This window comes from Mobula birostris, chromosome 5, assembly GCF_030028105.1.
Source record: "Mobula birostris isolate sMobBir1 chromosome 5, sMobBir1.hap1, whole genome shotgun sequence".
Classification (NCBI taxonomy): Eukaryota; Metazoa; Chordata; class Chondrichthyes; order Myliobatiformes; family Myliobatidae; genus Mobula; species Mobula birostris.
Window position 1 is genome coordinate 200,702,791 of NC_092374.1, and position 12,121 is coordinate 200,714,911.

The 12,121-nt window shown below is 46.1% G+C and overlaps 1 pseudogene; it reads left to right on the top strand.

The window, feature by feature from the left end:
• The first annotated feature begins 1,270 nt into the window (after positions 1 to 1,270).
• Positions 1,271 to 10,067, top strand: LOC140198267 (nuclear factor 7, brain-like; annotated as a pseudogene).
• The last annotated feature ends 2,054 nt before the right edge of the window (positions 10,068 to 12,121 follow it).

The window sequence follows — 12,121 nt, forward strand, 5'->3', positions numbered from 1 at the left end:
CAGTGTTAGCTGTGAGGAGGATGCTAAGAGGATGCAGGGTGAATTGAATAGGTTAGGTGAGTGGGCAAATTCATGGCAGATGCAAGTTAATGTGGATAAATGTGAGGTTATCCACTTTGGTGGCAAGAACAGGAAAACAGATTATTATCTGAATGGTGGCAGATTAGGAAGAGGGGAGGTGCAATGAGACCAGGGTGTCATTGTACACCAGTCATTGAAAGTTGGCATGCAGGTACAGCAGGCAGTGAAAAAGGTGAATGGTATGCTGGCATTCATTGCAAGAGGATTCGAGTACAGGAGCAGGGAGGTACTACTGCAGTTGTACAAGGCCTTGGTGAGACCACACCTGGAGTATTGTGCATAGTTTTGGTCCCCTAATCTGAGGAAAGACATTCTTGCCATAGAGGGAATACAAAGAAGGTTCACCAGATTGATTCCTGGGATGGCAGGACTTTCATATGATGGAAAACTGGATGGACTAGGCTTATACTCTCTGGAATTTAGAAGATTGAGGGGGGATCTTATTAAAGCATATAAAATTCTAAAAGGATTGGACAGGCTAGATGTAGGAAGATTGTTCCCGATGTTGGGGAAGTCCAGAACGAGCGGTCACAGTTTGAGGATAAAGGGGAAGCCTTTTAGGACCAAGATGAGAAAAAAACTTCTTCACACAGAGAGTGGTGAATCTTTGGAATTCTCTGCCACAGGAAACAGTTGAGGCCAGTTCATTGGCTATATTTAAGAGGGAGTTAGATATGGCCCTTGTGGCTAAAGGGATCGGGGGTATGGAAAGAAAACAGGTACAGAGTTGTGAGTTGGATGATCAGCCATGATCATACTGAATGGCGGTGCAGGCTAGAAGGGCAGAATGGCCTACTCCTGCACGTACTTTCTATGTTTCTATGTTTCTATGTTTCTATGTTAATCTCTACCCAGATGGACTCAACATTCTGCTCCGTAGATCTTATATCGTCTCTCACGATCGCCCTGATCTCATTCCAAGTCAAGAGCACCACCCCATCTCCTCTGCCTTCCTGCCTATCTTTCCGTATTCCTGATACCCTTGGATATTTAATTCCCAGTCATCTCCACCTTGCACCCAGGTTTCTGTAATGGCCGCTAAAACATATTTTCAGGACTTGCCCCTTCAGTTCTGCCGTAGACTGCTCTTCTCTCCGGCTTTATCTATGTTAGACTTGTTTGATGTGTTTCTGACCCCTGCTGTGGAAATGAACACGATTCCTGCTCACATTCCCGAGACTGCAGCGCCCCTAGTGGACAATCGCGGTACCGCATGCGCTCAGCAGCTCTCCGAAAGTGAAAGGATCCCGAACCAGGAAGTACCGAGAGTTAACATGGCTTCGAAAGGACAGGTCGAGAGTTGGACCGAGGAGGCAATTTGTCCCATCTGCCTGGATTTCTTCACCGACCCGGTTACACTGGACTGTGGACACAACTTCTGCCGCTCCTGTATCACACGGTGTTGGGAAAGGGAGGAGAGAAACTGCTGCCCGGAATGCAGAGAGGTGTTTGCGGACCGCACACTCAGGGCCAGTCGGGCCTTAGCAAATCTGTCTGAGAAAGCTCGAAAACTAAACCTGAACCCGAAAGGGAAGGAAAGTAAACTTCACTGCGAGAAACATGATGAAGAACTGAAGCTGTTTTGTGACACGGACAAGACACTGATCTGCCTGATCTGCGCGACTGCGCGGGAACACAAGTCTCACAACTTCATGCCGGTTAACGAAGCAGATGAAATCTACAAGGTAAAACTAACCAGGTTTTGATCAGCTGTTTACTTAGTTGCATATTTTGTTCTAATGTCTTTACTCTCTGATTCCCAGGGTCGGGTTAAATCTTCCTTAGATTCTCTCACTAAAAAGAAATTAGACTTCGAGGAAATGGAGCAACAACAGAAAGAGAAGATTTCTGGAGTTCGGGTGAGGCTTCCAGAGCAGAATTTACAAATTCGCTGTGTAGTTTTGTTCCCTTTAATGCAGAAAAGCAGAGTACCGCAGCTCCAGTAACCTGGGATCGATCCTGACCCCTGGAGCTGTCTGCGTGGAGTTTGCATGTTCTCTCCGTAACCAGTACCTTCCTTTAGCCGACATTGCGTGGTTGAACGGTAAATTGGCTTCTGTAATTAACCTTGTGATTGTGGGTGGTCTGTGAATCAGGTCGGAGTTAGTGTGTCAGACACGGAGTATATGTTTCAGGGAGATATGGGGGAATGTGATGAGAGGATTGTTCTGAGAACCAGCAGAGACGTTAATGGGCTGAATGGTCACCTTCCATGTCAGAAAGAAATACAAAAAATAGCTTCAAATAGTAAACTATCCTCTCCTTTCATTGACAGGAACAGACACACAACCTTCAGTCCCACATCACATCCCAGTTTGCTGAACTGCGCCAGATTCTCACTGAGAAAGAGCAGCACACACTCCGAGATCTCAGGGAAGAAGAGGAAAGGATTCTAAATCCAATGGAGAAAAATCTTCGAGAGATTCAAGAGAATTTAAATTCTATTCAAGAGGAAATCTCAAAGTTACAGGAACAGATGGAGCAACAAGACAGTGTGATATTTCTCATGGTGAGAGATTTCAGTTTGCTTCTGTAAAAGTGCACAGTCACAAATACTGTTGCTGGAAACTGATTTCCACCATGTCAATGTCTTAATTGTTTAGAATTGTCATTGTCCCAAACTGGCCACCCACAACATCTGTACATGACAGGACAGTCTGCAACCTTCTCTGGAATGAGTTACTCTGATCAGAGCACTGAGCTGGTGATCGTTTCTGTGATTCCCACCTATAATATCCCCTGATACTCAGAGTAACACCCAGTTACAGTCACAGGCTGTGAGTGTGTTTCTGATATTCTCTTCACCACATTTCTTGTGGGATTTATTAACAACCAACTGATGTTTTATCTTTGAGTTTTGGTCTGACACAAGGAGAAATATTTTCTCCACTCCCATCACATCAAATCCATTCGGAATGTTAAATTCCTCCATCTGATCCTTCCTGACATCGTATCCAGATAAAAATGCACAACCTGTCCAGTCTCTCCTGTAAGTTCTATCCTCCCAGTTATGATATAAATTTCATAAACATTCCTTCTACTTTCACCAGTGGTTCTCTGTCCCTCTTTCTCTGTGTGTGTCAGTGGGAGTGAGTTAAGTGGGAATTTTCAGCAGCTTGTAGTAACTTGGCTCAGATTCCTGCTGTTTGGATGCCGATGGTCAGTCTCAGTCAATTGAAATCTGTGTTTTATTTATTTCAGGAGGAAGCTCATCGGAAGAGGAGGTAGGACATGGTCTTGACTGGAACTCTGTATGAATTTGTAAAATAGTTCAAATATCACTGATGTTCAGTTTATAACTACATGTATGATATTTACAGGATTAGTAATGAAGAACAGACATTGTCAGTGACAGATGGTGCCCTACTGGTTGAAAAATTCTATCGCCCCTATTTATTCGACGTAGCATTGGGAGAAGCGTTGGACAGCATTAAGCGAGGTAAAACATACAGATTCATTCCGGCACCAACCCCACCTGCTGGGGCACGTCACTGCCACATGGTCAGCTGGAGATGTCAGACCCTTGAACACACCAAACCAGGGGCAAAATACAACCAATTCACTGGTCTGTTAGGTGAATCACTACATCCTGATCCCATTTGCACTGGACAAACAAGCCAATGCACGAGTTTGAATCCTGACACAGTAGCTTTGGAATTAATATTCCATTAATGACATTAAAGGGGATAAAAATCTGGTATCACTGTGGTGACAGGGGTTGTCAGAAAAATACACCAGTCCTTCGTGCCACTCACCGTGTCTGACCTGTCCGTGACCGCAGTCTGATTGACTCAGCTCTGCCCCCTGCTGGACTCGCGAGTCTCACTGTTGTTATCAAACCACCACATTGAAGACTGAGCCTGGACACACCAACCAGCATTAACACTGGTGAACACAGCATAACTGGTCCGGCAAATCTCCCTCACACACCTTCACACGAAGGTTTAGCAGACTGTAGTCAGAACCTCAGCATTGCACATTGTTAGTCCCGTCAGTAACCTGGAAACTATCCTCTTCAGACACAGTAATATATTTATAATATCCAAATGCAACATTGGAATGGGACACATTGTTAGAGACACAGACACATTTCCATGTGTTTGTCCCATATTCTTCTAACCATTGCCTATCGTTGTAACTGTCTAAATTGATTTTATAATATTTTAATTATACCTGTTTATACAGCTTCCTTTGGCAGCAAATTCCACATGTACCCACTTCCCTCACAGTGAGAAAGTTGATATTTTGGGCTGTGATCCTTCTTCAGGACTAAAATTGAAGTGGGGAGATGCCAGAATAAAAAGGTGGGGAGAGGGGAGAGAGGCTAGCTAGAAGGTGAGAGGTGAAGCCAGGGGGGTGGGAAAGCTAAAGGGCTGGAGAAGAAGGAATCTGATCGGAGAGCAGAGTGGACCATAAGAGAAAGGGAAGGAGGAGGGGACCCAGGGAGTAGTGATAGGGAGGTGAGAAGAGGTTAAAGGCCAGAGTGGGGAATAGAAGAAGAGGGGAGGGGATGAGAAATAATTTTACCTGAAGAGGAAATCAATATTCATGCCATCAGGTCAGAGGCTACCCAGGCAGAATATAAGGTGTTGCTCCTCCATCCTGAGGATGGCCTCATCTTGGCGCAAGAGGCGGCCATGGACCGACGTTTTGGAATGGGAATCAAAATGTTTGGCCACTGGGAAGTTTCCCTTTGGACGGATAGAGTGGAACCTCCTTTACTGATAAGATTCCAGCACAGGTCAGCCTTTGTGCTCCTGTTTTTCACCCTCCCACAGCTGCCTCCCACCTTCCCATCTCCCAACCTCCCCCGCAACCTCGCTCCGACTAGCGATCAAAATATTCATTGTGTTGGTCTCCACCTGTCATTCACTTCCCAGTGTCCCCCAACTCCGGTCCACACTCCCCACCCTTCTGCTACCTGGAGCTACCTGCCTGCCATCTTTCACCAATCTTCAGTTCACAGTCACTTCTAACCCCTGTCTCATCACTCCCTTTCTCCTCTGCTCAATCTACACCCCTCATAACCTTATATATTTCTGTCAGATCACCTCCCAGTCCACTTGCCTGCATTTGGTCCATATCCTTCTAAATCTTCCCTGTCATCAATTCTCTGACCCAGTCCTCAACTCCTCTTCTGTGCCAGTTCCACGGAGCTCTCAATTCTCCTGTGTTACAGAAAATGATCGACCTCATTTTCCACCACATTACAGAAGCAAATGTGCTGCAGGTCCTGAAATGCATAAAGTTCGATAAATCCCCAGGTCCTGATCAAGTGTATCCCAGGACTTCGTGGGAAGCTCAGGAGGAAAGTGTGGAGCCCAGTTTGGAGATACGTGTGTCATCGGTAGCTGTGGGTGAGGGGCCAGAAGACCGGAGGGAGACTAGTGTTGAACATTTATTGAAGATCGGCTGTAGGGAAAAGCCTGGGAAGTACAGACCGGTGAGCCTAACGTCAGTGGTGGGTACATTAATGGAGGGGATTCTGAGAGACGGGATCTACATTCATTTGGAAAGGCGAGGACTAATCAGGGACACCCAGCTTGGTTTTCTGCATGGACGGACGGGACAGTAGCATGGTGGTTAGCACAACGCTTTACAGTACCAGTGACCCGGGTTCATGTCCCGTCACTGCCTGTAAGGAGTTTGTACGTTCCCCATGACCACATGGGTTTCTTCCAGGTGCTCCGGTTTCACAGTCCAAACCCATACCGGTTGGCAGGTTAATTGGTCATTCTAACTTGTCCCATGGTCAGGCTCGGATTAAATCAGGGGTTGCTGGGTGGTGAGGGTCATTGTAACTTGTCCCATGGTCAGGCTCAGATTAAATCAGGGGTTGCGGGTGGTGGGGGTCATTGTAACTTGTCCCATGGTCAGGCTCAGATTAAATCAGGGGTTTCTGGGTGTGGGGGTCAAAGGGCCAGAAGGGCCTATTCCGTTCTGTATCTCAATAAATAAATTACAGCTGATGAAAGTGCAGTAGACATCGTCTCCATGGAGTTTAGCGAGGGATTTGACGAGGTAGCAGAGAGTTAGATCACATGGGATACAGTACGATCTGGAATAGGATACAGAACAGTCTGGGTGGAGTCCTGTGACCAGTGGTTGTGCTGCAGGGATCGGTGCTGGGTCCACTGTTTTTCATCATTCATATGAATGATTTGCAGAGAATGTAGGTAACGTGTTTAGTAGGTTTGTGAAGGACTCTAAAATTTGTGGTTTCACGGACAGTGAAGAGGTTATTTATTTATTTAGATACAGTGTGAAACAGGCCGTCCCAGTCCAATGACCTGCTTCACCCAGCACCCCAACTATTTAAAACTAGCCTAATCACGGGCAATGTACAATGACCATTTAACCTACAAACCACTATGTCTTTGTACGAGCATGACAGAGTGATGGAAACTAACAGCACAGGCCCTTCAGCCCACCTGGTCTGTACCGAAACATTTAAACTACCTGCTCCCATCGACCTGCACCGGGACCATCGTCCTCCAACTCCTGCCATCCATGTACCTGTCCAAACTTCTCTTAAATGTTTAAATCGAGCTTGCATGTACCACTGTTACTGGCTGCTTGTTCCACACTCTCACAACCCTCTGAATGAAGCAGTTTCCCCTCATGTTCCTCTTAAACTTTTCATCTTTCACTCTTAACCCATGAACTCTGGTTGTAATCCCACCCAGCCTCCGTGGAAAAAGCCTGCTTGCATTTACCCTATCTATACCCCTCATAATTTTGTATATCTCTGTTAAATCTCCCCTCAGTCTTCTATGTTACAAGGAATAAAGTCCTAAACTATTCAATCTTTCCTTATGAATCAGGTCCTTCAGTCCCGTCAACAATAAGATTATTAAGGGATTGGACACACTATAGGCAGGAATCATGTTCCCAATGTTGGGAGAGTCCAGAACCCAGAGGCCACAGTTTGAGAATAAGGAGTAGGCCATTTAGAATGGAATTGAGGAAAAACTGTTTCACCCAGAAAGTCGTGGATCTGTGGAAAGCTCTGCCTCAGAAGGCAGTGGAGGCGAATTCTCTGGATACTTTCAAGAAAGAGTTAGATAGAGCTCTTAATGATAGCGGTGTCAAGGCATATGGGGCGAAGGCAGGAACGGGGTACTGATTGTGGACGATCAGCCATGATCACAGTGAATGGCAGTGCAGGTTCGAAGGGCCGAATGGTCTACTCCTGCACCTATTGTCTATTGTCTAATATCCCTGTAAATTTACTCTGTACTCTTTCAAACTTGCTTATATCTTTCCTGTAGGTAGGTGATCGAAACTGCACACAATATTTCAAATTAGGCGTCACTAACATCACATACAACTTCAACATAACATACATCTCCTGTACTCAATACTTTGATTTATGAAGGCCAAAGAAAAGCTTTTTTTTTAATGACCCTATCACCCTGTAACACCACTTTCGATGTATTATGGACCTGTGTTCCCAGATCTGCTGCAGAACAGAGTCCTCAGTGCCCGACCATTCACTGTGTAAGACCTACACTGGGGTCCTACAGAAGTGCAACAGCTCACGCTTGTCTGCATTAAATTCCAGCTGACACTTTTCAGCCCATTTTTCCAGCTGCTCCAGATCCCACTGCAAGTAATGATGGTCTTCCTCGCTGTCCACTCCTCCCCAATCTGAGGGATGAATCGTGAGCACCCAGAGGAAAGGCACGAGGTCTGTACCGTACAAACTCCTTACAGATGGTGTCGCAATTTAAATCTGAACTCCAGAATGCCCCATGGTGCCACAGTATTGTGTTATCCACTAGATAACCCTGTTGCTCATGCTTTGTCCAAGATTACAATGAGATCTTGATTAATTGGGTCTCTGGGCCATTGGATGGAAATTGATTTTAATTCAGAGATGAGGGTGTTGCATTTTGGAAGGCAAACCAAGACAGGACTAACACAGGAATCAGTGAGGCCTCGGAGAATGTTGTGGAACAGAGAGACCAGGAGGTGATTGCCTTCATCAGTCAGAATACCGAGCACAGGAGCTGGGACCTCATGTTATGAGTGTACAAGACACTGGGAAGGCCACAATTGGAGCAGAATAATACACACAAACTGCTGGAGGAACTCAGCAGATCAGGCAGCATCTATGGATATGAATAAACTCTCAATGATTTGGTCCAAGGTTTTGTGTGTGTTGCTTTGGATTTCCAGCATCCGCAGACTTTCTTGTCTTTATGATTTGGATCTGGTTTCCTTTCTACAAGAAGGATGTCATTAAACTGAGAGGATATAAAACAGATTTACAAGGACGTTATTGAGACTGGAGGGTTTGGGTTATAAGAAGAGGCTGGATATTTGGGGACTTTTTCCTGGAGCTCAGGAGGCTGCCAAACGAAACCGTAGAGATGGATACAGTTCAATGATTTAAAAGACATCTGGATGGGTACGTGGGTGGGAAAGGGTTAAAGGATTAATGGGCAAATACAGGCAAATGGAACTAGTTCATTTAAGTGAGTTGGTCAGCACAAATGAATTCTGCCTTCCCTCCTCTTTAGATAGAATATAGAACATAGAATAGTACAGCACAGTACAGGCCCTTCGGCCCACAATGTTGGGCTGACCCTCAAACCCTGCCTCCCGTATAAGCCCCCACATAAATTCCTCCATATACTTGTCTAGTCGTCTCTTAAACTTCACTAGTGTATCTGCCTCCAGCACCGACTCAGGCAGTGTATTCCACGCACCAACCACTCTCTGAGTAAAAAACTTTCCTCTAATAATCCCCTTGAACTTCCCACCCCTTACCTTAAAGCTATGTCCTCCTGTATTGAGCAGTGGTGCCCTGGGGAAGAGGCGCTGGCTATCCACTCTATCTATTCCTCTTATTACCTTGTACACCTCTATCGTGTCTCCTCTCATCCTCCTTCTCTCCTATAAAGCCCTAGCTCCCGTGCCCCCAGTGTTCACTCACCCCATCCTCATCTCGATCCAGTTGTTGTTGCGCCCCCTTCCTCATACCCGACTACACTGCTACCTCCCGTCTTTCTTTCCAATTCTGAGGAAAGGTCTCGGCTTGAAACCTTCCTTAATACACGCTGTTTGATCCGCTGAGATCCTCCAGAATTCTGTGTGTGTTAATCAGGAAAAGTCCTCTCTGCATGTCGAGCAAAAAAAGTCGGGAAGATGCTGGTTGTCCATCCGCTGTAAAACCCCGGGAAAGGGTCCTGTCGGCCACCCGACTGTGCCTGACGACCGGCCTCTCCCCCGGTCCCGGGGCCGCGCTGCCCGAGTCTCCCCCCGATCCCCGGGGACTCTCTAATTCTCTGCTTCTCCCCCCAGTCTCTGTCACCCTGGATGTGGAAACGGCGAATCCGCGGCTCCAGGTGTCTGAGGATCGGAAGAGTGTGAGACGGACCGGGACCCGGAGGGATCTCCCTGACACCGGGAAGAGGTTCACAGGCCGGGCTTGTGTGCTGGGATCGGAGGGATTCACATCGGGGAGACATTACTGGGAGGTGGAGGTGACGGGGAATCGGTGGTGGTATCTGGGAGTCGCCGCAGAGTCTGTGGAGAGGAAGAGAGGGGTCAGACCGAGTCCGGAGACCGGATTCTGGATCATCGAGCGGTTTAATGACGAGATGTGGGTTTACACCTCCCCTGAGTCCCGTCTCCCTGCCGGTCCCATCCCCGGGAGGGTGGGAGTTTATCTCAGTTACCAGTCCGGGACAGTTTCATTTTACAACGCGGAGACCAAGTCCCATCTCCACACCTTCACTGGGAATAAATTTACGGAGAAACTTTATCCTTTCTTCGGGCCTTGGGATGAAAACGAGTGGCTGAGAATCTGCTCCGGTTCCGCTCCGGGTCTGTAAACGGGTCGGGTCCGGGACCGGCGTCAGGAGTAAGTCAGTGTAAATATAAATGTGCGCAGAGTGAAATAAACACGATGTGAGAATTATCGATCCATTAATTTTAACTCGTTCACCGCATCCGTCAACGGAACAGAAACACTGCGGATTCAGCAGCAGCCGCGGGCGGCGGGTCCTGAGCTCCCCGGCTCCCCCGGGTGCTAAAGTCCATCGGGTCTGACAGGGTAACTGGGACAAGTGGTGGTGGTGCTGACTGGGAGAGGAAGGTCGGGGTGAATCTTAGTAACACGGGACATGTTGTGTTGGTAACATGCAAATCGCCGGAGTCTCCCGGCGTGTCAGATAACATCTGTGGAAGGAAATGGACAGGTGATGGGTGGATTCAGGTGAGGGGTAATAGATGAGGGAGGGGTGGAAATGTGTCAGATATGAGGAGGTGAGAGATGTCAGTGACAAACGGTGAAGAATTTGGAATTTGACAGGAGGAGAAAGTAGATCCTACTTGTAATCTCCTCAAAGATTTGGCATGGACTTGATGGGCTGAAGGGCCTGTTTCTGTGCTATACTTTTCTATGACTCTAATTCCAACAGGTTTGTCAGGCAGGATTTTCACTGAAGGAAACCATGCTGACTTTGTACTATCTTGTCCTGTGTCACCAGGTACTCCATCACCTCATCCTTCACCATTGGCTCTAACATCTTCTCAACCACTGAGGTCAGACTAACTGGTCTACAATTTCCTTTCTGCTGCCTCCCTCCTTTCTTCAAGACTGGAGTGACATTTGAAATTTTCCAGTCCTCTGGCACTATGCCAGAGTCCAATGATTTTTGAAAGATTATTTCTAATGCCACCACAAACTCTAACACTTTCAGAACCCTAGGGTGCAGTTTCTCTGGTCTGGGTGATTTATATACCTTTAGGTTTTCAGCTTTTTGAGCACATTCTCTCTTGTAACAGTAATTGCTTCCAGTGAAGACTGATGCAAAATACTCATTTAGTTCATCAGCCATCTCCTTGTCCCCCATTATTATTTCTCCTGCCTCAGTTTCTCGCGGTTCTGTATCCACTCTTATTTTTCTTTTATTTTTAACATACTTGAAAAAAACTTTTACTATCTACTTTGACATTTGCTAGCTTGCCTTCATATTTCATCGTTTCCCTGCCAATGATTTTTTAGTTGCTCTCTGTAGGTTTTTAAAAACTTCCCAATTCTCTACATTCCCACTAATTTTTGCTTTATTGTATGCCCTTTCTTTTGCTTTTACAATAGCTTTAACTTCCCTTGTCAGCCATGGTTGTACTATTTTATCTTTTGAGTATTTCTTCATTTTTGGAATATACATGCCCTGCACCTTCCTCATTTCCCCAGAAACACAACCATTGCTGCTCTGCTGACATCCCTGCCAGCAGCTCCTGCTAATTTACTTTGGCCAACTCATCTTTCATTACAATTACTATAATTTCCCTTACTCCACTGAAATACTGCTACATCAAACTTTACTTTCTCCCCATCAAATTTCAAGTTGAACTCAATTATATTGTGATCACTGGTTCCAAAGGGTTCTTTTACGTTAAGATCCCTAATCGCCTCCGGTTCATTACATTACACCCAATCCAGTACAGCTGATCCCCTAGTAGGCTCTATGACAAACTGCTCTAAAAAGCCATTTCTTAGGCCTTCATCAACTCACTCTCTTGAGATCCAACCTGATTTTCCCAATCGACCTGCATGTTCTTTTGACTTGCCTTTTGTATTTCCTGTTGTAACCTGTGTTCCAACTCCCAGCCACTGTTGGGAGGCCTGTATATAACTGCCATCAACGTCCTTTTACCCTTGTAGTTTCTTAACTCAACCCAGAAGGATTCAACATCTTCTGATCCTATGTCATATCTTTCTAATGATTTTATGCCATTACTTACCAGTAGAGCCACACCATCCCCTCTGTATACCTTCCTACCCCTCTGATATAACATGTAACCTTGGACATTCTGCTCCCAACTACAACCATCCTTCAGCCACGATTCAGTGTGGCCACAACATCATACCTGGCAATCTGTAATATTGTCATCCACTTAATTTCTTATACCATGCACAATTAGATACAACACCTTGAGTACTGTATTTGCTATCCTTTCTGATTCTGCATCCCAAATGATTTGATACTCAGCCTGTTGGCTGTAACTAAGTCCCATCACCTGT